Genomic DNA, 27,700 nt, shown 5'->3' on the forward strand with positions numbered 1-27,700 from the left:
AATATCACAGGGGTTACAGCATGTGTATATCACTGCAAAAGACAGATTACGATCACAGGCTCACATTACTAATCATATTAGATATTAAGAGCAGGAAACAGAGCACTTGTGGATCTAGATCTCTTAAGCAATCTATGTATGAAAACAGTTAAGTGTACTTTCACACTAGCGTTATTCTTTTCCGGTATTGAGTTCTGTCCTAGGTTCTCAATACCGGAAAAAAACAAACTGATCCTGATTAGTTTTATCCTAATGCATTCTGAATGGAGAGCAATCCAATCAGTATGCATCAGGATGTCTTCAGTTCTGTCCCTTTGGGCTTTTGGCCGGAGAAAATACTGCAGCATGCCAAAATTCCGGGAACACTTGCTGGAATGCCGGATCCGGCATTAATTTCTATTGAAATGCATTAGCGCCGGATCTGGTACTTATACATAGGAGCTGTATGTTATAAGTAAATAGGTGATGCTAGAAGTGCTAGGAGTACCTAGGTACTACTACTCCTAGCATCACCTATGTACTTATACTACCTGCAAACATACATAGGGACTGCAGGTAGTATGAGCACATAGTAGATGCTAGGAGTAGTAGTTCTAGGTACTGCTACTCCTAGCATCCACTATGCAATTATACTCCCTGCAGTCCCTATGTACTTTTGCATAGGGACTGCAGATAGCATAAGTACATAGTGGATGCTAGGAGTAGTAGTACCAATGACTACTACTCCTAGCATCCACTATGTACTTATACTACCTGCAGTCCCTATGTATGTTTGCATAGGGACTGCAGGTAGTATAAGTACATAGTGGATGCTAGTAGTAGTAGTCCTAGGTACTGCTACTCCTAGCATCACCTATGTTCTTTTGCATAGGGACTGCAGGTAGTATAAGTACATAGTGGATGCTAGGAGTAGTAGTCCTTGGCACTACTACTCCTAGCATCCACTATGTACCTATACTACCTGCAGTCCTTATGTACTTTTGCACAGGGACTGCAGGTGGGTATAAGTACATAGTGAATGCCAAGAGTAGTAGTTCAAGATTATGACTACCTCTCCTTTTATAATTTTTTTAGAAAACAAAAAATAAAAAATCTGGCCAGACAGCCCGCCAGCCTGTCAAACGACCGTCCACCTGCCAGCCCGCCTGCCAGACAGCCTTCCACAATTTTATTTAGGCCATCCACCTTATTATTATTTTTTTTTTCAAAAAATGACATGTAAGTAATATTTTGGTGGGTCTGTTGTCTTCTGTAGTGCAAAAAAAAATAAAAAAAATAATATATATATATATATATTATTATTTTTTCTTTCTATAGGCATATCTTCTTTAAGTGAGGCCAGGAGCTCTCCTCCTCGACGACGTTGCCGTCATGATACGGTATGTCAAGTTGGGTAGCATTCCCAACTGTAATATTGTGTCATTATTCTAATATTTTTTTTTTTTCTTTTTTCTCCGGAGAAGATGCATCCCGGCCATGAAAGTCCGACAGAGGAGGAATTCGGGGGTGGAGGACAGCAAACGGTAGGTGTTAATTTTATTTTTTTCTCAAAGATACATGTTATCGTATGTTTCTAAATTTTTACAGCCATCTCGTACCGTTGCCTCTCAAAGAGGTCGTCGAGCCTCTGCCAGAGGAAGTCGGGGAGTACGCGGCGGTCGGGGTCGCGTGAGTATTTTCAATCAAAGTCTTTGTAATTTTAAAAGTTACATTTTCTTTTTATATTTTTTTTTTAGGGTTCCCGAGTCTCCACCAGAATGGATGAGGAGGATGTCGGAATTTTTATTTATTGACAATGACCTCCTTATCCAGATGGTGGAGGAACGACCGCCGTTTTGGGACCACACCGACCGCCACCACGCAGACCACCAAGCAACCCGGCTCCTCTGGCACAAGATATGTGAGGCCATTGTGCCAGATTGGGACGACCTCAGAGACAGGCAAAGGGATCAGTGCCGTAAGTATGCAGTATTTTCTTTGTAGATAGCATACACTTATGTTTTATTGCTCAAAAGTGGTTTACCGTCTAGTACAATTTTTTTATTATTGTTGTTGTGGCTGGTTCAGTTAAATAGTAAATCATTTTTGATGGAAACAAATCATGTATTTTAAAGACTAACCTTTTTTTTTTCTTTTTTTTTTGTTCCAGGGTCGACAATCGTAGTTCGGTGGCGGTCAATCAGGGACCGCTACAAGAAAGATAATAATGAGGAAATTCGGCACCCCAGTGGTTCGGGAGGAACCTCAAGGTGGCCATATACAGTCATGTGAAAAAATTAGGACACCCTTTGAAAGCATGTGGTTTTTTGTAACATTTTTAATAAAAGGTTATTTCATCTCCGTTTCAACAATACAGAGAGATTAAAGTAATCCGACTAAACAAAGAAAACTGAAGAAAAGTCTTTTCAAGATCTTCTGTAAATGTCATTCTACAAAAATGCCTATTCTAACTGAGGAAAAAGATAGGACACCCTTGCCCCTGATAGCGAGTGTTACCTCCTTTGGCTGAAATAACTGCAGTGAGACGGTTCTTGTAGCCATCTACCAGTCTTCGACATCGGTCTGAGGAAATTTTACCCCACTTCTCAATGCAGAACTTTTTCAGCTGTGAGATGTTTGAGGGGTTTCTTGCACGTACAGCCCTTTTCAAGTCACCCCACAGCATCTCAATGGGATTCAAATCTGGACTTTGACTTGGCCATTCCAGGACTCTCCATTTCTTCTTTTTCAGCCAATCTTTGGTTGATTTACTAGTATGTTTTGGGTCATTGTCATGTTGCATGGTCCAGTTCCGCTTCAGCTTTAATTTTCTAACTGATGGTCTCACATGTTCTTCAAGCACCTTCTGATACACAGTAGAATTCATCGTGGATTCTATGATGGTGAGCTGACCAGGTCCTGCTGCAGCAAAGCAGCCCCAAACCATGACACTTCCACCTCCATGCTTCACAGTTGGTATGAGGTTCTTTTCTTGGAATGCTGTGTTTGGTTTACGCCAAACATGTCCTCTGCTGTTGTGTCCAAATAATTCAATTTTGGACTCATCTGTCCAAAGAACATTATTCCAGAAGTCCTGGTCTTTGTCAACTTTATCTCTGGCAAATGTCAGTCTGGCCTCGATGTTTCTCTTGGAAAGCAAAGGTTTCCTCCTTGCACACCTCCCATGCAAGTTAAACTTGTACAGTCTCTTTCTGATTGTAGAGGCATGTACTTCTACATCAACAGTAGCCAGAGCCTGCTGTAGTTCTCGAGATGACACTTTAGGGTTTTTGGAGACCTCTTTTAGCATCTTGCGGTCTGCTCTTGGGGTGAACTTGCTGGGGCGACCAGTCCTGGGCATGTTGGCAGTTGTTTTGAAAGCCCTCCACTTGTAGACTATCTTCCGGACAGTGGAATGGCTGATTTCAAAATCTTTTGAGATCTTTTTAAATCCCTTCCCAGACTCATAGGCTGCTACAATCTTTTTTCTGAAGTCCTCTGACAGCTCTTTTGCTCTCACCATGGTGCTCACTCTCACTTCAACAGTCAGGAGCACACCAAACTAAATGTCTGAGGTTTAAATAGGGCAAGCCTCATTCAACATGCAGAGTAACGATCTACTAATTATGTGCACCTGGTGTGATATACCTGTGTGAGATCTGAGCCAATTTAAGAGGGAATACATGTGAGGGTGTCCTATCTTTTTCCTCAGTTAGAATAGGCATTTTTGTAGAATGACATTTACAGAAGATCTTGAAAAGACTTTTCTTCAGTTTTCTTTGTTTAGTTGGATTACTTTAATCTCTCTGTATTGTTGAAACGGAGATGAAATAACCTTATATTAAAAATGTTACAAAAAACCACATGCTTTCAAAGGGTGTCCTAATTTTTTCACATGACTGTAGCTATTCTGCCACCTTGGAGTTCCTACAAAGAACCCTAAAGCTGCGAAGGTAAGATATTATGTTAATACAGATTATTAATTATGTTTTCCAATCTATGTTTATGGCCCAGGCAGACTGTCATTTGGCACTCTGTCTTGGACATCCACATAGTATTTTGTGGAGTAGAGATGAGCGAAGCGTGCTTTAGATTATACATCTGAAGTTGCTTTCCAAAAAAATAAAAAAATAAAAAAATCATACTGTACATAGACACTTCTCTGTACACTAATAGAATGTATGGGCTCTATCTATGTACAGTATTTGTATGAAATTTATTTGCAATGCAACTTCCTATGTAGCATCAGAAGTAGCTTTGCTCACCTCCATTCAGAGGTTATCCATCAAAATGCAATTGCTAATTGTACAATTGCCTTGATGAGCCGGCCACAGCGGCTCCCTCTTGTACTGCTCAAGCAAGTGGTCAGGACCTCAATGTTTCCCTACCTGTGCCCGCCGGCGATGCAATAATGGCCACTTTAGCCCCACTATTTGAGGCCCTCATGTGTCGCCAGAGGACAGGTAGGAGCCATCAGGTGGACTACGAGGATTTCACAAGGCTTGTTTACGAGTCCTTGATGGGATTCACAAATAGAGTTGCTGCTTAGAAGAATAATTTGCGGCGTCTGCTACAGTGGTCCGCGGGCCAAAGCTTTCAATACTGGACAACTTGCTGTCTGCAGGAATCTCCTGAACATTTAGCAGTTCTTTTATGAGGAGGTAGTGGTATAACACGACAGCTGCCTTTACTACCTCATCAACAGTTTCTATTTTCAGTAGAATTGGTTTGGTGAAAATCCGCAATTTAGCTACCAGAATGCCAAATGTGCATTCCACCATTCTGCGAGCCCTAGTCAGGCGGTAGTTAAATACTCATTTGTTACGATTTAATCCACGGCTGGAATAAGGTTTAATGAGATTGCCACACATCTGGAATGCCTCATCACCAACCAACACAAAGGGCATGGGGGCAGCATCACTACCTGGTAGAGGTTGAGGTGGTGGAAAGTCAAATTGTCTGTTGTATACCCTTCGCCCCATGTCAGAATTTTTAAAGACCATGGAATCATTGGTTCGGCCATAAGCCCCAACATCTATTGCCACCAAAAGGTACTGGGCATCAGCTATGGCCATTAATATAATTGAAAAATATTTTTTGTAGTTAAAAAAGTCAGAACCAGTGATAATACATATGTGTTTCCCGTCTACTACCCCAAGACAGTTTGGAAACTGGCACACCTCCCAAAATTTTTCTGAAATTTCAATCCACTGTTGCCTGTTTGGATGTGGGATGCATTCAGCATGCAACTGCTCCCACAAATCACGGCACGTATCCTTAACAATCAAGGAAACTGTGGATATTCCGAGCCGAAACTGATAACAGAGGGACGTCAAGCATTCTCCTGCTGCCAGAAATCTATCAGAACAAAATAAAAAAGTGTAAATAAAGATGAGCAAATATGTAAAAAATTGCAAAAAAATAAACATACAAGCTATATTATTTGGCTGCCCTTGTTTGGGACCTTAAACTGGACACACCACCGTTAAATGCTCAAATGCTTTCCTTTGTTCTGCAGTCATTTTCACCTGGCAAAGGTGAAATCTAGTGAGGGAACGGGCTCTCATTGTAGAACGATAGACATATGCTTCTAGCTAGTGATGGACGAACATCAGCCGAGACAATTCGCGATCGCGCGAACAAATGTTCGCGAACCGCAAGTTCACCGTGGGCACCATTTACTTTAATGGCAGGCGAACCTGAAAAACCTTCAGGTCATTATTGAAGCCACCAAATACTTACAAGAAGTGCACAAATCGTCCAACAACATGGACAGTGACATACCAGAGGGGGATCAATGGCAAAAATTCCCATAAAAAATATGTATTTTAATCAGGGGCCATTTTTATGCATCTTAAAGGGAAACTCTTAAAAATGTGGCTGGAGGTATATTAGACTGTCATTGGATATCAATTTTACTGCAGGCCAGTACAAATAGATTTCAAATTCATATGTTTAAAAGAACTAAAAATATAAAATAGGATTAAAAACATGGCTAACGAAATCCCCCCTCTTGAAAAAACTCAAAATAATAGTTGAAATTCAATAACACGTGGTCGCCGTCAACAGGTGTTGAATTCCTCCAAGGTCCCAAACATTAGGCATTCACCAGACAGAAAAGAACAAGTAATTATGTGGCAGGAGGTATATTAGAAGGTCATTCAATATAAATTTTACTGCAGGCCAGTACAAATATATGTCAAATACATATGTTTAAAAGAACAAAAAATATAAAATTGGATTAAAAACATGGCTAACGAAATACCCCCTCTTGAAAAAAAAATAATGATAATAGTTAAAATTTGATAACACGTAATTGTCACAGGTGTTAAATTCCTCCGAGGTCCCAAACATTATGCATTCGCAGGACAGAAAAGGCCTTTTATGCCGCTGTATATACCTAAGACAGGGACCATTATTTGTTCTGGGTGGTGGCAGATATTTGTGAGCTGTCATGAGGAAATTCAATAACCTGTGGTCGTCACAGGTGTTGAATTCCTCCGAGATCCATGCCTCATTCATTTTTAGAAATGTGAGGTAGTCCACACTGTCGTGAGCTAGGTGAGTGTGCTTATTGGTCACGATCCCCCCTGCTGCGCTGAACGTCGTTTCAGACAGGACACTCGACGAAGGACAAGCCAAGAGTTCCATGGCAAATTGTGCCAGCTCTGGCCACAGGTCAAGCCTGGACACCCAGTAGTCCAGGGGTTCATAACTTCTCAGAGCGTCCACATCAGCCATTAACCCAATATAGTCAGACACCTGTCGGTCTAGGCATTCCCTGAGGCTGGATCCGAAGGGCGGCTGTCGATGGGTTGGCTGAATTAATTATCTCATATCAGAAGTGACCAACACATCTTCAAACCGCCATCTTTTTGCATGTGCTGTAGGATTGGTACTCGCAACTGTTTCTCTGGTGGAGGAAATTCCTCTGCCAGCACCCATAACAGCAGAATGCAGCATCTCTCACAGCAAGGCCTGGAAATGCTGCATTCTGACAGCCCTCTGTGATGCTGGTAACATGTCTGCCATTTTGTGTTTGTACCGAGGGTTTAAGTGCGTTGCCACCCATTACTAGTCCTTTCCCTTTATGCTTTTTCTTTAGTGGTCCTCCTTCAAACACTGGATCATGAAGGCCCCCATTGGCACTAAATTGTAAGCAGTGAAGCAGCCTGGCTCCTGCTCATCGCCCAGGAGAATGTTGTCCTCGGTCTCCTCCCCCCATCCACGGACAACACCAGGGATTCCAGAAAAGTTTAAAGTCTGCTCTTCTTGCTCCTCCTCCTCCTCCCCCAGGCACCATCCTCCACTGACTCCTCTTCAGACTCCTGCTGACTTGTCTCAGATGGAGTAGCCCCCCAGGGAATTAATTCATCTTCTTGCTTTTGTTCCTCGACGGCTTTCTCAATGACACAACGCAATGCGCGCTCCAGATATAAGGCATAAGGTATGATGTCACTGATGGCGCCCTGGCTATATCAAGCATATACAAGGTGGAGTTTCAGCGCGTCGGGCAGTCACAAATCAGATATCTGATGGGCAAGCGGTGTTGCCGCTGAACGTCAGCAAGGCGAGCCATGGCTGTGTAAGATCTTCTAAAATGGGCAGAAATTTTCCTGGCATGCCACATGATGTCCTGGACCCCTGGGAATTGGGCAACGAATTGCTGCAGGACTAAGTTCAGAATGTGTGCCATGCATGGCACGTGTGTCATTTTGCCCTGTTTCGGCGCGCTCAGCAGATTGGCACTGTTGTCGCACACCACTTTACCAACTGTCAAATTGAGCGGGGTTATCTACTGATCGTCCTGTGACCGCGGAGCTGAAAGGAGTGAAGGACCGGTGTGGCTCTTGGCTTCCAGTCACAACAGCTACAGCATGGCAACGTCTCACCTGGCATGTCGAATAGGTTCTGCGGAGCTGGGGGGTGCAGTGGAAGAGGCGGTAGCAGAGGAAAAGAAGGAGTCATCTGAGGAGGAGACGGAGGGAGGAGTAGGAGTAGGAGAAGAAGAGGCAGGCTTGCATGCAATCCGTGGCAGTAACCCCAAATTCACACGGGTGCCATGGGTTACATGCTTGACAGCCATCAGAAGGTTCACCCAGTGGGCAGTAAAAGTTATGTACCTTCCCTGCCCGTGTTTGCTAGACCATGTGCCTGTGGTCAGATGTATCTTGGCACCGACACTGTGTGCCAGAGATACATTCACTTGCCGCTGAACGTAGCCATATAGCTCTGGGATGCCCTTCTGGAAGAAATATTTTCTTCAGGGGACCTTCCATTGCGGTGTGCCAATGGCCACAAATTTTCTAAAGGCCTCCGAGTCCACCATTTTTAATGTCAGTAGTTGGCGGGCTAGCAGTTCCGACAAGTCAGTGGTCAGTCGTTGGGCAAGAGGATTATCCGGCGTCATAATTTTTTTATGCTCGAACATTTGGGCCACAGAAGCCTGCCTTGTGCCAGATGAAAGCGACTATGGCACGGTGGAAGGTGGAGTGGAGGACAAATGGGAGGAGAGAGGAGAAGTAGAAGAGGCAGGGCGTGGAGCACCAGGACTGTGGCTTTGTGGGTTCCGACGGCATTGCTCCCACTGTGCTCGGTGATGGGAGACCAGGTGCCTTTTTAAGTGAGTGTTGGGCTTACTGTGACTTATGCGTTCACAGCACAGGCTGCAGATGGCAACACTATTATCAGCAGCTGACAAGTTAAAAAAATGCCACACTGCTGAGTCATGTACTGGCGTCCTGGGAGCACCAGATGTGACCATGCATGGTGGATGGCTCGCTCCGGATACATTCGCAGTCTGCTTTTTGCCTCCTGTTCACTGCAAGTTATGCCTGCTTCTCTTCCTTCTCCTCCCTATCTGCTGCTCCGTCTCTCCTTCTAAACTCCCCTCCTCTTCCTCTCTTGTGGGCACCCACGTGACGTCCATTGACACGTTATCATCGTCATCTTCACCAGTACTGACAATAGAGATCACGGAGTAGGCAGCAACAGCAGGGACCACCCTCCTTGGGCTGATCTGGGTACTGTCGTCAGAATACTGGGTGGTGGCCGTTGCTACCTCCTCTTCCTCATCCGATGCCAAGTATGGCTGCAAAACCGCAAGGTCTGGGAATTAATGGGAAAATAATTCCTCTAATTCGAGTGGAGGGGCTATCTATGGTGGTGGTGGTGTTGGTGTCTTTGGGGGTGCACACAGCAGAGAGTGAGGATGGTGCTGATACAGAGGATGAGGAGGCTGCAGAAGCGGAAGGCTGATTAAGCCACTCAACCAACTCTGGTGCGTCCTTCTTCAACTTCCCACTTAGACTCCAGCCTGGTGCACCTGCCTGACCCCAATCTCCCCTATGGAATGGCCGGCCTCTTCCTCTGCCTATCATTTTCAAAATGACCCTGTGACAAAGTCCCTATATAAGAGCAGTATTTGTGGAAGCAGGTATATAAAACCCCTTAATCAGTTTTTTTGTGGGGCAACTGGTATATCACACCAGTTGAAATTATTTGTTCTAACAGCGTTTGTCCCTCTGTATAGCTGGGGTAACTCAGCAGAACTGCACACAACTCCTGCAAATTACAAATGCACTATACAGAAAGTATATTCTAGGTATATCACACCCCTGCCTCAAATGTTATATCACACCAGCTTAAATTATTTGTTCAGAAAATGTTGTCCCTCTTTATAGCTACAGTATTGCAGTAGAACCACACACAACTGCTCAAATACAAATGCACTATAATATACTTTTCATGTTAAAAAGTATATTATAAGTATATCACACCCCTCAGTTTGTCACACCTATCGATAGCACACCCATACCATTCCTTAAAAGGACTTTTGTGGCCCTATTAGCTAGCGTTTGATGTCTGTATACTCTCTAATAGTCTGTCCCTGCTCCACAAAGCAACCTTTCCTTACACCTACAAAAGACTGAATGTAAAATGGGGCCAGATTGTTTTTTTTTTATTTATGGGGTAGGGGGGGTGTCCATGTGCTGAAATGTCTCAATTGGCTGTCCTGTCCCACCTGATCCATGTGTCATGGGGCAAAGTTCGGTGCTATGCAAAAAATATGGAGCGTGCGAATATTGCCATATGTTCGCATGTTTGGCGAATGGAGAACAAGCGAACCGCAAGAGCGAATCGCAAGGCCATCTCTACTTCTGACTAGCATTGCTCACAGTGCTGTCAACATCTCTATTGGTCGAGATACGGGTAAATCATGACAATAGGAACCGGTGAAGTCACAGTGAACAATACTAATGCAGAGCCTCCAAAGCCCTTGGCCTGAACAATCAAGAGTAGTGTTGATCACGAATTGATTCAAATTGCGAATTTTTATTGCGAATATCGGCACTTCAAGAATTTGCAAATGTTTAGAATATAGTGATGTATATTCGTAATTTCGAATATTCAAGATTTTTTTTTAAATCAGTACACATGATCCCTACCTGCCTCTAGCTTGTGGGGAAATGAGAAGGCTGCAATATCTTTGACTTTAAGAGTAGTGTTGAATTTTTGTAATGAGAATCAAAGAGATTGTGAAAACTCAGATCCGATTGTATATTCTAACCCCCAGGTGTCCCCATGGTGACGGGACGCTTGTCGGGGAGGAGTATGCCAAAATGGAACAACTGTACAGATAAAAAAAAAAAAAAAAAGACGAATGTTCTAAAAAAAAATGAATATATTTGTTTTTTAGAATATTCTTAATATTCTAAAACAAGAATATATAGCAATATAGCAAATTATAATATTATGAAAATTCGCATTACGAAATTCTCATTATGAAAATTTGCCTTATAAAAATTCACAATCAACACGACTCGTTTAGTCAAAGATATTGCAGCCTTCTCATTGGCTCATAAGCTAGACGCAGGGAGGGATCATGTGTACTGATTAAAAAAAAATATATATATATTTACTATATTGCTGTATATTCTTGCTTTAGAATATTACGAATATTCTAAAAAAAACTAATATATTTGTTTTTTAGAATATGCGTCTTTTTTTTATCTGTACAGTAGTTCCACTTTGGCATACTCCTCCACGACAAGCGTCCCCGTCACCATGGGAACGCCTGGGGGTTAGAATATACCATCGGATCTGAGTTTTCACGATCCCATTGATCCTCATTATGAAAATTTGCATTACGAAAATTCGCAATCAACACTACTCCTAACAAATATTCCAATTCTCAAATATACCATGAATTTGTATAGCCACTGTATAATTTGCGTGTTAAATTTTTCTTTTGATGTGGAAATTTGAAATACCGGATACGTTATTTTCACCGAATCCGTTATTTAACGTCTGAAACCAGATGTTAACTGATAAGAAGGATCCATTATTTCACCAGATCATCCGTGTGATGGATCCAGTAAAATAATCTCCGTTTACATACGGTTTGCTGGATCCTGCTGGTATTTCTGGCAACGGACTAACGGATCCGAGGGGGGGGGGGGGGGTCTATCAGTTTGCATGCGGTTTGACAGATCCGGCAGGCATTTCCGGCAACGGAACTGCCTGCCGGAATCCAACAATGCTAGTGTGAAAGTACCCTAAAGTCGGCAAGACCGGGTACATGAACTTAGGAAGCATAACTAAAAATGACCAGAATTAGTCCATCCTCAAAATGTGCAAAGCACAATGAAATACTTGCATAGATTTACCTTGGTACAAACACAGGAATGTACATATTAAAGAACATAGATTTACAAATGAATTGACAAAGGAAGGGACGTAGGAGTGCGTGAGGGAACCAGCCCAGGGGAGAGGAAATATTCGCCTCCTGACATACCAGTCAGAATTAATGAAAAAAGAAAAAACGAATTCTATCTCTTTACAATAAAAGGCTTCTTTATTCCACTTCTTTAAAAAAAGACATCAAAAGCAGAGTAGTATGCTGTGACGCGTTTCGGGCTGTTATATCTTAGCCCTTCATCAAGACAACTAAACAAACTTAAAATCTCCTTTTTATACACAGTGAGGAACAACCCTTCCCATTTGATTGGTCAGCTTCCATGCTCCAGAACAGCATCAGGTGTTCCTGACCTGTTAATTACTAAGGGAAACACCCCAATCAGGTGGAAAGTGGTCTACAGTTTCAGAAAAGACAGAAAATACTTAATTTATATTGTAAAGTTAGGTCATGCTTCCTATTCAATCCTTTAGGTATACATGTCCCTAAATTAAACATCCAGTATGTTTCACGACTGTACAACTTTTGCCTTCGGTCGCCTCCTCTAACTGGAGCCGTGACTCTCTCAATTCCTTGCACACAAAACACAGAGGTATCGCCCTTATGTACTACCGTGAAGTGTGATGTGGCTGCTGAAACATTGCGTGTTGCGATATGTGGGATGTCGCTCAGATGCTTCCGAATTCTTACTTTGAGCTGGTTGATTGTACATCCCACATATTGCAGCATACAAGCACGGCATGTGATGACATAGATTACATACTCAGTATTGCAATTGATATATTGACGCATTTTATGTATGCTGTTGTTCGATGTAGATGCAATATCTTTACTCACTGACATGTGTGTGCAACATGTACATTTTTTGCTTCCACATTTAAAGTTTCCTTTCGTGCTCAGCCAAACTGGTTCACACCCTGCGTTTTCCATATACAAACTAGGACTGACTTTTTGTCCTACAGTTGGTGCTTTTTTTGCGATGCATCTAATACCTGCCTCCGCGATGTCCCCCCAACCCTCATCAAAACCTATAACCGGGAAATGTCTACGTAAAATGTTGCAGATAAGGGGGTACTCTACACTAAAATTAGTGACAAAAGTCGCAGGATTGCTCGAATTTCGACTGCGGACTTGCGTGTTATTATTTTTTCCTCGATTTTTTTCTTTTCTTTTTGTTCGCATTCTTAGCTTGAGTAAATATAAGTGACTCTCTGTTCACCGAAGTTGCATATTCCTTGGCTTTTCAAATATTTTCTCTCAAGTATCCCCTGATCTGCAACCTGGTTGAAATGTCAGATGCCTCCTTCTCAAATAGATCAAAAGATGAGCAATTTCTACGTGCCCTCAACATCTTCCCTTTGGGTATATTCTTGGCCACATGTGGGGGATGGCAGGATGATGCATGAAGCAATGTATTCCCAGCTGTAACCTTACGATGGGTACAGGTGTCAACTTTTTTGGTTTGGCAGGGTGATGCAGAAGACTTGATAATATTTATGGATTTTCTGAATGGTTGTATTCCATCGATAAAACTGACTATGACCAGCGATCCTATCTCAATTGTCTTTTTGGACTTAGTATTATCAGCTGATCATATGACCAAAAAAGTTTGCGCCCAACATTACCGATGATACATTTCCTTTGAATAAATCTGTGCTTGCAGAGGAGCAGACTGCTGAGGATATGTGACTTGTCATTGCTAATTAAAAAAGAGATTAAACAAAGGTTGTGAATAGGGATGAGCGAACTCGAACTGTATAGTTCGGGTTCGTACCGAATTTTGGGGTGTCCGTGACACGGACCCGAACCCGGACATTTTCGTAAAAGTCCGGGTTCGGGTTCGGTGTTCGTCGCTTTCTTCGCGCTTTTGTGACGCTTTCTTGGCGCTTTTTGAAAGGCTGCTAAGCAGCCAATCAACAAGCGTCATACTACTTGCCCCAAGAGGCCATCACAGCCAACCCTACTATTGGCATGGCTGTGATTGGCCAGAGCACCATGTGACCCAGCCTCTATTTAAGCTGGAGTCACATAGCGCCGCCCGTCACTCTGCTCTGATTAGCGTAGGGAGAGGTTGCGGCTGCGACAGTAGGGCGAGATTAGGCAGATTAACTCCTCCAAAGGACTTGATTAACTGATCGATCTGCAGCTGTGGATCATTGAGCTGCTGATCCTCAATTGCTCACTGTTTTTAGGCTGCCCAGACCGTTTGTCAGTCACATTTTTCTGGGGTGATCGGCGGCCATTTTGTGTCTTGTGGTGCGCCAGCACAAGCTGCGACCAAGTGCATTTAACCCTCAATGGTGTGGTTGTTTTTTGGCTAAAGCCTACATCAGGGTGAAGCTGTCACACCAAGTGCATTTAACCCTCAGTAGTGTGGTTGGTCAAGCTATCACACCAAGTGCATTTAACCAGCAATAGTCTGTTCATTTTTTGGCCATATACTAAATCAGGGGCAAGCTGCGCCCGTCACCAAGTGCATTTAACCCTCAGTAGTGTGGTTGGTCAAGCTGTGACACCAAGTGCATTTAACCAGCAATAGTCTGTTCATTTTTTGGCCATATACTACATCAGGGGCAAGCTGCGCCCATCACCAAGTGCATTTAACCAGCAATAGTGTGGTTATTTTTTGGCCATATCCCAGTCTAATTCTGTCACTAAATCCATACCGGTCACCCAGCGCCTAAATACTAGGCCTCAAATTTATATCCCGCTAAATCTCTCGTTACCGCTGTCCTGTTGTGGCTGGGAAAGTTATTTAGTGTCCGTCAAAGCACATTTTTTGTTCTGGGTTGAAATACAATTCCCAATTTAGCAATTTAAAAATTTAGTGGTTTCTGCTGTATCAGAGCTATTTGAAATCTATCCCTAAAAGGGTATATAATATTCAAGGTGCACATAGGGTCATTCAGAATAACTTCACACACCCGCTACTGTGCATTTCCAAGTCTAATTCTGTCACTAAACCCATACCTGTCACCCAGCGCCTAAATACTAGGCCTCAAATTTATATCCAGCTAAATCTGTCCTTAGTGCTGTAGCTGGGCGAGTTATTTAGTGTCCGTTCAAGCACATTTCTTGTTCTGGGTTGAAATACAATTCCCAATTTAGCAATTTCATAATTTAGTGGTTTCTGCTATATCAGAGCTATTTGAAATCTATCCCTAAAAGGGTATATAATATTCAAGGTGCACATTGGGTCATTCAGAATAACTTCACACACACCCGCTACTGTGTATTTCCAAGTCTAATTCTGTCACTAAACCCATACCTGTCACCCAGCGCCTAAATACTAGGCCTCAAATTTATATCCTGCTAAATCTCTCGTTAGTGCTGTAGCTGGGCGAGTTATTTAGTGTCCGTTCAAGCACATTTCTTGTTCTGGGTTGAAATACAATTCCCAATTTAGCAATTTCATAATTTAGTGGTTTCTGCTATATCAGAGCTATTTGAAATCTATCCCTAAAAGGGTATATAATATTCAAGGTGCACATTGGGTCATTCAGAATAACTTCACACACACACGCTTCTGTGCATTTCCAAGTCTAATTCTGTCACTAAACCCATACCTGTCACCCAGCGCCTAAATACTAGGCCTCAAATTTATATCCTGCTAAATCTCTCGTTAGTGCTGTAGCTGGGCGAGTTATTTAGTGTCCGTTCAAGCACATTTCTTGTTCTGGGTTGAAATACAATTCCCAATTTAGCAATTTCATAATTTAGTGGTTTCTGCTATATCAGAGCTATTTGAAATCTATCCCTAAAAGGGTATATAATATTCAAGGTGCACATTGGGTCATTCAGAATAACTTCACACACACCCGCTACTGTGTATTTCCAAGTCTAATTCTGTCACTAAACCCATACCTGTCACCCAGCGCCTAAATACTAGGCCTCAAATTTATATCCTGCTAAATCTCTCGTTAGTGCTGTAGCTGGGCGAGTTATTTAGTGTCCGTTCAAGCACATTTCTTGTTCTGGGTTGAAATACAATTCCCAATTTAGCAATTTCATAATTTAGTGGTTTCTGCTATATCAGAGCTATTTGAAATCTATCCCTAAAAGGGTATATAATATTCAAGGTGCACATTGGGTCATTCAGAATAACTTCACACACACACGCTTCTGTGCATTTCCAAGTCTAATTCTGTCACTAAATCCATACCGGTCACCCAGCGCCTAAATACTAGGCCTCAAATTTATATCCCGCTGAATTTGAATACAATACATTGGGCCAAATAATATATTTGTTGTTGTGGTGAACCATAACAATGAGAAAAACATCTAGTAAGGGACGCGGACGTGGACATGGTCGTGGTGGTGTTAGTGGACCCTCTGGTGCTGGGAGAGGACGTGGCCGTTCTGCCACATCCACACGTCCTAGTGTACCAACTACCTCAGGTCCCAGTAGCCGCCAGAATTTACAGCGATATATGGTGGGGCCCAATGCCGTTCTAAGGATGGTAAGGCCTGAGCAGGTACAGGCATTAGTCAATTGGGTGGCCGACAGTGGATTCAGCACGTTCACATTATCTCCCACCCAGTCTTCTGCAGAAAGCGCACAGATGGCGCCTGAAAACCAACCCCATCAGTCTGTCACATCACCCCCATGCATACCAGGGAAACTGTCTCACTGTCTTATGCTGTTTGAAGACTCCGCTGGCAGGGTTTCCCAAGGGCATCCACCTAGCCCTTCCCCAGCGGTGAAAGACATAGAATGCACTGACGCACAACCACTTATGTTTCCTGATGATGAGGACATGGGAATACCACCTCAGCATGTCTCTGATGATGACGAAACACAGGTGCCAACTGCTGCGTCTTTCTGCAGTGTGCAGACTGAACAGGAGGTCAGGGATCAAGACTGGGTGGAAGACGATGCAGGGGACGATGAGGTCCTAGACCCCACATGGAATGAAGGTCGTGCCACTGACTTTCACAGTTCGGAGGAAGAGGCAGTGGTGAGACCGAGCCAACAGCGTAGCAAAAGAGGGAGCAGTGGGCAAAAGCAGAACACCCGCCGCCAAGAGACTCCGCCTGCTACTGACCGCCGCCATCTGGGACCGAGCACCCCAAAGGCAGCTTCAAGGAGTTCCCTGGCATGGCACTTCTTCAAACAATGTGCTGACGACAAGACCCGAGTGGTTTGCACGCTGTGCCATCAGAGCCTGAAGCGAGGCATTAACGTTCTGAACCTGAGCACAACCTGCATGACCAGGCACCTGCATGCAAAGCATGAACTGCAGTGGAGTAAACACCTTAAAACCAAGGAAGTCACTCAGGCTCCCCCTGCTACCTCTTCTGCTGCTGCCGCCTCGGCCTATTCTGCTGCTGCCGCCTCGGCCTCTTCCTCCGCCTCTGGAGGAACGTTGGCACCTGCCGCCCAGCAAACAGGGGATGTACCACCAACACCACCACCACCACCTCCGTCACCAAGCGTCTCAACCATGTCACACGCCAGCGTTCAGCTCTCCATCTCACAAACATTTGATAGAAAGCGTAAATTCCCACCTAGCCACCCTCGATCCCTGGCCCTGAATGCCAGCATTTCTAAACTACTGGCCTATGAAATGCTGTCATTTAGGCTGGTGGACACAGACAGCTTCAAACAGCTCATGTCGCTTGCTGTCCCACAGTATGTTGTTCCCAGCCGGCACTACTTCTCCAAGAGAGCCGTGCCTTCCCTGCACAACCAAGTATCCCATAAAATCAAGTGTGCACTGCGCAACGCCATCTGTAGCAAGGTCCACCTAACCACAGATACGTGGACCAGTAAGCACGGCCAGGGACGCTATATCTCCCTAACTGCACACTGGGTAAATGTAGTGGCAGCTGGGCCCCAGGCGGAGAGCTGTTTGGCGCACGTCCTTCCGCCGCCAAGGATCGCAGGGCAACATTCTTTGCCTCCTGTTGCCACCTCCTCCTTCTCGGCTTCCTCCTCCTCTTCTTCCACCTGCTCATCCAGTCAGCCACACACCTTCACCACCAACTTCAGCACAGCCCGGGGTAAACGTCAGCAGGCCATTCTGAAACTCATATGTTTGGGGGACAGGCCCCACACCGCACAGGAGTTGTGGCGGGGTATTGAACAACAGACCGACGAGTGGTTGCTGCCGGTGAGCCTCAAGCCCGGCCTGGTGGTGTGTGATAATGGGCGAAATCTCGTTGCAGCTCTGGGACTAGCCAATTTGACGCACATCCCTTGCTTGGCGCATGTGCTGAATTTGGTGGTGCAGAAGTTCATTCACAACTACCCCGACATGTCAGAGCTGCTGCATAAAGTGCGGGCCATCTGTTCGCGCTTCCGGCGTTCACATCCTGCTGCTGCTCGCCTGTCTGCGCTACAGCGTAACTTCGGCCTTCCCGCTCACCGCCTCATATGCGACGTGCCCACCAGGTGGAACTCCACCTTGCACATGCTGGACAGACTGTGCGAGCAGCAGCAGGCCATAGAGGAGTTTCAGCTGCAGCACGCACGGGTCAGTCGCACTACAGAACAGCACCACTTCACCACCAATGACTGGGCCTCCATGCGAGACCTGTGTGCCCTGTTGCGCTGTTTCGAGTACTCCACCAACATGGCCAGTGGCGATGACACCGTTATCAGCGTTACAATACCACTTCTATGTCTCCTTGAGAAAACACTTAGGGCGATGATGGAAGAGGAGGTGGCCCAGGAGGAGGAGGAGGAGGAGGAGGAGGAAGAGGGGTCATTTTTAGCACTTTCAGGCCAGTCTCTTCGAAGTGACTCAGAGGGAGGTTTTTGGCAACAGCAGAGGCCAGGTACAAATGTGGCCAGCCAGGGCCCACTACTGGAGGACGAGGAGGACGAGGATGAGGAGGAGGTGGAGGAGGATGAGGATGAAGCATGGTCACAGCGGGGTGGCACCCAACGCAGCTCGGGTCCATCACTGGTGCGTGGCTGGGGGGAAAGGCAGGACGATGACGATACGCCTCCCACAGAGGACAGCTTGTCCTTACCCCTGGGCAGCCTGGCACACATGAGCGACTACATGCTGCAGTGCCTGCGCAACGACAGCAGAGTTGCCCACATTTTAACCTGTGCGGACTACTGGGTTGCCACCCTGCTGGATCCACGCTACAAAGACAATGTGCCCACCTTACTTCCTGCACTGGAGCGTGATAGGAAGATGCGCGAGTACAAGCGCACGTTGGTAGACGCGCTACTGAGAGCATTCCCAAATGTCACAGGGGAACAAGTGGAAGCCCAAGGCCAAGGCAGAGGAGGAGCAAGAGGTCGCCAAGGCAGCTGTGTCACGGCCAGCTCCTCTGAGGGCAGGGTTAGCATGGCAGAGATGTGGAAAACTTTTGTCAACACGCCACAGCTAACTGCACCACCACCTGATACGCAACGTGTTAGCAGGAGGCAACATTTCACTAACATGGTGGAACAGTACGTGTGCACACCCCTCCACGTACTGACTGATGGTTCGGCCCCATTCAACTTCTGGGTCTCTAAATTGTCCACGTGGCCAGAGCTAGCCTTTTATGCCTTGGAGGTGCTGGCCTGCCCGGCAGCCAGCGTTTTGTCTGAACGTGTATTCAGCACGGCAGGGGGCGTCATTACAGACAAACGCAGCCGCCTGTCTACAGCCAATGTGGACAAGCTGACGTTCATAAAAATGAACCAGGCATGGATCCCACAGGACCTGTCCGTCCCTTGTCCAGATTAGACATTAACTACCTCCCCATAACCATATATTATTGGACTCCAGGGCACTTCCTCATTCAATCCTATTTTTATTTTCATTTTACCATTATATTGCGAGGCTACCCAAAGTTGAATGAACCTCTCCTCTGCCTGTGTGCTAGGCCTAAATATATGCCAATGGACTGTTGCAGTGGTGGGTGACGTGAAGCCTCATTCTCTGCTATGACATGCAGACTGATTCTCTGCTGTCATGAAGCCAGATTGTCTGTTACGGGACCTCTCTGCTCTGCCTGTGTGCTAGGCCTAAATATATGCCAATGGACTGTTGCAGTGGTGGGTGACGTGAAGCCTCATTCTCTGCTATGACATGCAGACTGATTCTCTGCTGACATGAAGCCAGATTGTCTGTTACGGGACCTCTCTCCTCTGCCTGTGTGCTAGGCCTAAATATATGCCAATGGACTGTTGCAGTGGTGGCTGACGTGAAGCCTCATTCTCTGCTATGACATGCAGACTAATTCTCTGCTGACATGAAGCCAGATTGTCTGTTACGGGACCTCTCTCCTCTGCCTGGGTGCTGGGCCTAAATTTATGACAATGGACTGTTGCAGTGGTGGCTGACGTGAAGCCTGATTCTCTGCTATGACATGCAGACTGATTCTCTGCTGACATGAAGCCAGATCCTCTGTTACGGGACCTCTCTCCTCTGCCTGTGTGTGTGCTGGGCCTAAATATATGCCAATGGACTGTTGCAGTGGTGGCTGACGTGAAGCCTCATTCTCTGCTATGACATGCAGACTGATTCTCTGCTGACATGAAGCCAGATCGTCTGTTACGGGACCTCTCTGCTCTGCCTGTGTGCTAGGCCTAAATATATGCCAATGGACTGTTGCAGTGGTGGGTGACGTGAAGCCTCATTCTCTGCTATGACATGCAGACTGATTCTCTGCTGTCATGAAGCCAGATTGTCTGTTACGGGACCTCTCTGCTCTGCCTGTGTGCTAGGCCTAAATATATGCCAATGGACTGTTGCAGTGGTGGGTGACGTGAAGCCTCATTCTCTGCTATGACATGCAGACTGATTCTCTGCTGACATGAAGCCAGATTGTCTGTTACGGGACCTCTCTCCTCTGCCTGTGTGTGTGCTGGGCCTAAATATATGCCAATGGACTGTTGCAGTGGTGGCTGACGTGAAGCCTCATTCTCTGCTATGACATGCAGACTGATTCTCTGCTGACATGAAGCCAGATTCTCTGTTACGGGACCTCTCTCCTCTGCCTGTGTGTGTGCTGGGCCTAAATATATGCCAATGGACTGTTGCAGTGGTGGCTGACGTGAAGCCTCATTCTCTGCTATGACATGCAGACTGATTCTCTGCTGACATGAAGCCAGATTGTCTGTTACGGGACCTCTCTCCTCTGCCTGTGTGCTAGGCCTAAATATATGCCAATGGACTGTTGCAGTGGTGGCTGACGTGAAGCCTCATTCTCTGCTATGACATGCAGACTAATTCTCTGCTGACATGAAGCCAGATTGTCTGTTACGGGACCTCTCTCCTCTGCCTGGGTGCTGGGCCTAAATTTATGACAATGGACTGTTGCAGTGGTGGCTGACGTGAAGCCTGATTCTCTGCTATGACATGCAGACTGATTCTCTGCTGACATGAAGCCAGATCCTCTGTTACGGGACCTCTCTCCTCTGCCTGTGTGTGTGCTGGGCCTAAATATATGCCAATGGACTGTTGCAGTGGTGGCTGACGTGAAGCCTCATTCTCTGCTATGACATGCAGACTGATTCTCTGCTGACATGAAGCCAGATTCTCTGTTACGGGACCTCTCTCCTCTGCCTGTGTGTGTGCTGGGCCTAAATATATGCCAATGGACTGTTGCAGTGGTGGCTGACGTGAAGCCTCATTCTCTGCTATGACATGCAGACTAATTCTCTGCTGACATGAAGACAGATTCTCTGTTACGGGACCTCCCTCCTCTGCCTGGGTGCTGGGCCTAAATATATGCCAATGGACTGTTGCAGTGGTGGCTGACGTGAAGCCTCATTCTCTGCTATGACATGCAGACTAATTCTCTGCTGACATGAAGACAGATTCTCTGTTACGGGACCTCCCTCCTCTGCCTGGGTGCTGGGCCTAAATATATGCCAATGGACTGTTGCAGTGGTGGGTGACGTGAAGCCTCATTCTCTGCTATGACATGCAGACTGATTCTCTGCTGTCATGAAGCCAGATTGTCTGTTACGGGACCTCTCTGCTCTGCCTGTGTGCTAGGCCTAAATATATGCCAATGGACTGTTGCAGTGGTGGGTGACGTGAAGCCTCATTCTCTGCTATGACATGCAGACTGATTCTCTGCTGACATGAAGCCAGATTGTCTGTTACGGGACCTCTCTCCTCTGCCTGTGTGTGTGCTGGGCCTAAATATATGCCAATGGACTGTTGCAGTGGTGGCTGACGTGAAGCCTCATTCTCTGCTATGACATGCAGACTGATTCTCTGCTGACATGAAGCCAGATTCTCTGTTACGGGACCTCTCTCCTCTGCCTGTGTGTGTGCTGGGCCTAAATATATGCCAATGGACTGTTGCAGTGGTGGCTGACGTGAAGCCTCATTCTCTGCTATGACATGCAGACTGATTCTCTGCTGACATGAAGCCAGATTGTCTGTTACGGGACCTCTCTCCTCTGCCTGTGTGCTAGGCCTAAATATATGCCAATGGACTGTTGCAGTGGTGGCTGACGTGAAGCCTCATTCTCTGCTATGACATGCAGACTAATTCTCTGCTGACATGAAGCCAGATTGTCTGTTACGGGACCTCTCTCCTCTGCCTGGGTGCTGGGCCTAAATTTATGACAATGGACTGTTGCAGTGGTGGCTGACGTGAAGCCTGATTCTCTGCTATGACATGCAGACTGATTCTCTGCTGACATGAAGCCAGATCCTCTGTTACGGGACCTCTCTCCTCTGCCTGTGTGTGTGCTGGGCCTAAATATATGCCAATGGACTGTTGCAGTGGTGGCTGACGTGAAGCCTCATTCTCTGCTATGACATGCAGACTGATTCTCTGCTGACATGAAGCCAGATTCTCTGTTACGGGACCTCTCTCCTCTGCCTGTGTGTGTGCTGGGCCTAAATATATGCCAATGGACTGTTGCAGTGGTGGCTGACGTGAAGCCTCATTCTCTGCTATGACATGCAGACTAATTCTCTGCTGACATGAAGACAGATTCTCTGTTACGGGACCTCCCTCCTCTGCCTGGGTGCTGGGCCTAAATATATGCCAATGGACTGTTGCAGTGGTGGCTGACGTGAAGCCTCATTCTCTGCTATGACATGCAGACTAATTCTCTGCTGACATGAAGACAGATTCTCTGTTACGGGACCTCCCTCCTCTGCCTGGGTGCTGGGCCTAAATATATGCCAATGGACTGTTGCAGTGGTGGGTGACGTGAAGCCTCATTCTCTGCTATGACATGCAGACTGATTCTCTGCTGTCATGAAGCCAGATTGTCTGTTACGGGACCTCTCTGCTCTGCCTGTGTGCTAGGCCTAAATATATGCCAATGGACTGTTGCAGTGGTGGGTGACGTGAAGCCTCATTCTCTGCTATGACATGCAGACTGATTCTCTGCTGACATGAAGCCAGATTGTCTGTTACGGGACCTCTCTCCTCTGCCTGTGTGTGTGCTGGGCCTAAATATATGCCAATGGACTGTTGCAGTGGTGGCTGACGTGAAGCCTCATTCTCTGCTATGACATGCAGACTGATTCTCTGCTGACATGAAGCCAGATTCTCTGTTACGGGACCTCTCTCCTCTGCCTGTGTGTGTGCTGGGCCTAAATATATGCCAATGGACTGTTGCAGTGGTGGCTGACGTGAAGCCTCATTCTCTGCTATGACATGCAGACTGATTCTCTGCTGACATGAAGCCAGATTGTCTGTTACGGGACCTCTCTCCTCTGCCTGTGTGCTAGGCCTAAATATATGCCAATGGACTGTTGCAGTGGTGGCTGACGTGAAGCCTCATTCTCTGCTATGACATGCAGACTAATTCTCTGCTGACATGAAGCCAGATTGTCTGTTACGGGACCTCTCTCCTCTGCCTGGGTGCTGGGCCTAAATTTATGACAATGGACTGTTGCAGTGGTGGCTGACGTGAAGCCTGATTCTCTGCTATGACATGCAGACTGATTCTCTGCTGACATGAAGCCAGATCCTCTGTTACGGGACCTCTCTCCTCTGCCTGTGTGTGTGCTGGGCCTAAATATATGCCAATGGACTGTTGCAGTGGTGGCTGACGTGAAGCCTCATTCTCTGCTATGACATGCAGACTGATTCTCTGCTGACATGAAGCCAGATTCTCTGTTACGGGACCTCTCTCCTCTGCCTGTGTGTGTGCTGGGCCTAAATATATGCCAATGGACTGTTGCAGTGGTGGCTGACGTGAAGCCTCATTCTCTGCTATGACATGCAGACTAATTCTCTGCTGACATGAAGACAGATTCTCTGTTACGGGACCTCCCTCCTCTGCCTGGGTGCTGGGCCTAAATATATGCCAATGGACTGTTGCAGTGGTGGCTGACGTGAAGCCTCATTCTCTGCTATGACATGCAGACTAATTCTCTGCTGACATGAAGACAGATTCTCTGTTACGGGACCTCTCTCCTCTGCCTGGGTGCCGGGGCCTAAATATCTGAGAATGGACTGTTCCAGTGGTGGTTTCAAAGGAAAGGACCGGCACTTCGCTGATGTAGATCACAATGTAGATTTATTCAGTCACATATTCAAAATGGCATAGTGACGCGTTTCAGCACAGATGTGCTTTCATCAGACTGCATAAAACATCTTACACTCCAGCTATTTATACATAAATGAAACACAAAGGAACTGACATCATCAAAGAAGCTCCGCCTCCCTCATTAAATAAAATTCGCATATCAAATAATCGCAATGAAAAATTCGCATTGAAAAATTCGCAATTGAAAATTCGCAACTGAAAATTCGCAATTGAAAATTGAAAATTCGCAATTGAAAATTCGCAACTAAAAATTCGCAACTGAAAATTCGCAATTGAAAATTCGCAAAAAACATATCCACTCTATACTGGCGAAGATTTTCAGTCACATAGTCCATTCTTGCAGTGATTAATCACGCTGAAGAAAAAAAGAAATATATTTATCAGATTGCATAAGGCCGAATGCCTTATAGGAAGCAGGACACATTGTACTCACGATTGAGGCCCCTGGGCTCCATTGTCTGAAGACGATGGATCCAGTAAGCCTCCCTTTTCAATAACAATTTATTTCTGTCACCCCCTCGACGGGGTAATGATACACCTTCAATAATCTGATACCTCAACTGCGAGATGTTGTGTTTTTTATCATAAAAATGAAGGGGTATTGGGAGTAATAAATTCTGTTTACGGATAGTAGATTTGTGTTTACTTAGTCTGTCCTTCATTCTCATTGAGGTTTCCCCCACATATAGTAATCCTATCACGATCGGCGTAACTGTCACATACGTGACACGGAGGGAGGAAAAGAGGGAGGCCCTGCCCTAGTGAGAGGGAAGGTGGTGACCCCTGACTCACCTTGCGTCTGGCACCTGGCTGCCCTGTCGTCCCTAGACGGGTTCCTCACCCGTACACCGATCACGTGCCTAAAACCCTGGCTTTCCCTAGGATGAGCCCTAGATAGTGAACAGGGCGGTGGGAACACTAGTCCGCACCACTAGCTCTAGAGGAAAACACCAAGGGGAGGACAGACAATACAAACTAAACATATAATCCCAGGTGGGCAACAACAGGAGACAACAAAAGCCCAACAGGGATCCGGAGGGTAGCACTCTGGAACAACAACCAGATTCTCAGCTCCAGTGGGTCAGCATAGATGTCCAGGCAGGAAGCTCTATAACTGGCAACAAGAGAAGTGTGAGAGGAGAATATAAGGAGTTTGGGAGTGGCAGACAAGAAACAGCTGAGGAGAAGAAGCTACGGATCCCTGAGTGAGACAAAAAGGATAGCAAGGCAAACACAGAAAACAAACACTAAGAAACACCGTGATCTTTAGACATAGAGCGCGCAGCCACCCGCTGCGACTTCCTGACCCCGGGTATAACGGAGTCAGACGTGGCTCTTGACACCCTCGTGACAGTACCCCCCCTTTCACGAGGGGCCTCCGGACACTCAGGACCAGGTCTCTCCGGATGAGAGACATGGAAAGCCTGAATCAACCTGTTGGCGTTTACCTCTGACGCTGGAACCCACATTCTTTCCTCGGGACCGTAACCCCTCCAATGCACCAGATACTGAAGAGAGCGGCGGACCCGACGAGAATCAACAATTCTGGATATTTGAAACTCCAGATTACCATCCACAACAACAGGAGGAGGTGGCAGCGGTGATGGTTCTAGAGGTGGAACATACTTCTTGAGCAACGACTTATGGAAGACGTTATGGATCTTAAAAGTCTGAGGTAGCTCCAGGCGAAAAGCCACAGGGTTAATGACGGCTACAATTTTATAAGGACCAATGAACCTAGGACCCAGTTTCCAAGAGGGAACCTTCAACTTAATATTCCTAGTAGACAACCACACATAGTCATTCACTCCTAGGATCCGGACCTGGCGACCGTTTCTTATCGGCCATGCATTTGTATTTACCACTCATATTTTTCAAGTTAGCTTGCACCTTCTGCCATACCGATGAAAGAGATGAAGAAAACCGTTCCTCTTCGGGAACCCCAGAAGACCCCCCCTCTTTGAAAGTACAAAATTGGGGATGAAAACCGTATGCACCAAGAAATGGTGACTTGCCAGTGGATTCCTGACGGCGATTATTTATGGCAAACTCGGCTAACGGTAAATATGATGACCACACCTCTTGGTTTTCAGACGCAAAACACCTTAAATATGTTTCTAGGTTTTGGTTGGTACGCTCAGTCTGTCCATTCGACTGAGGATGGAAAGCTGAGGAAAAGGATAAGTGTACCCCTAAACGGGTACAAAAAGCTTTCCAAAACTTAGAAATAAACTGGGTTCCCCGATCCGAAACCACATCGGAAGGGACCCCGTGAAGCTTCACGATTTCACTGATAAACACCTGAGCAAGAGTCTTAGCATTAGGAAGTGCGGGTAGCGCAATAAAGTGTACCATTTTGCTAAACCTGTCTACTACTACCAAGATAACTGTTTTACCCGCAGACAAAGGTAAGTCAGTGATGAAATCCATTGATAGATGTGTCCATGGTCTATTGGGGATGAAAAGTGGCAATAAATACCCTGCTGGACGTGTATGAGAGACTTTCGCGCGTGCACAAGTAGAACAAGTAGACACGAAATCTATTACATCCTGACGCAACCTTGGCCACCAAAAACGACGAGACAATAGCTCCAAGGTTGCTTTACTACCTGGGTGCCCAGCAAGTGCCGAATTATGATGTTCCTTCAATAACTCAAGACGCAGGTTTAACGGTACAAACAATTTCTCTGAGGGGCAAGAGGCCGGGGCGTCCCCCTGGGCCTCTAACACCTTTCCCTCTAGAACAGAGTGTACAGCCGAGACAACCACTCCTCTTTGTAAAATAGGTACCGGATCACTAACATTACCCCCTCCAGGGAAACTACGAGACAATGCGTCTGCCTTGGTATTTTTTGCCCCAGGACGATAGGTGATTACAAAGTTAAATCTGGTAAAGAATAGCGACCACCTAGCTTGTCTAGGGGTGAGACGCTTAGCCGATTCTAGGTACAGAAGGTTTTTGTGATCCGTAATTACCGTGACGGGGTGGATTGCTCCCTCTAAGAAGTGACGCCACTCTTCAAACGCCAGTTTAATCGCCAACAGTTCCCTATTTCCAATATCATAGTTCTTTTCTGCTGCAGATAATTTTTTGGAAAAGAAAGCGCAAGGACGCCATTTGCCAGGAGACGGACCCTGAGACAATACAGCCCCCACTCCCACCTCCGACGCATCAACTTCAACAATAAAAGGCTGGGAGACATCAGGTTGAATTAGAACAGGTGCCGAGGTAAATCTCTCTTTTAGAGAGGAAAATGCAATTTTAGCGGCGTCAGACCATTTAGAAAAATCAGTCCCCTTCCTAGTCATGTCAGTAAGGGGTTTAACGATCACTGAATAATTTTTAATAAACTTTCTGTAGAAATTTGCGAAACCCAAAAACCGTTGTAGAGCTTTAAGGTTCTCAGGAAGATCCCAATCTAAAATTGCCTGGACCTTCCCAGGATCCATACGGAAACCTGAAGCAGATAATAGATATCCCAGGAATTGTATTTCCTGAACGGCGAAGACACATTTTTCAATTTTTGCATATAATTTATTCGTCC

This window comes from Bufo gargarizans, chromosome 2, assembly GCF_014858855.1.
Source record: "Bufo gargarizans isolate SCDJY-AF-19 chromosome 2, ASM1485885v1, whole genome shotgun sequence".
Taxonomy (NCBI): Eukaryota; Metazoa; Chordata; class Amphibia; order Anura; family Bufonidae; genus Bufo; species Bufo gargarizans.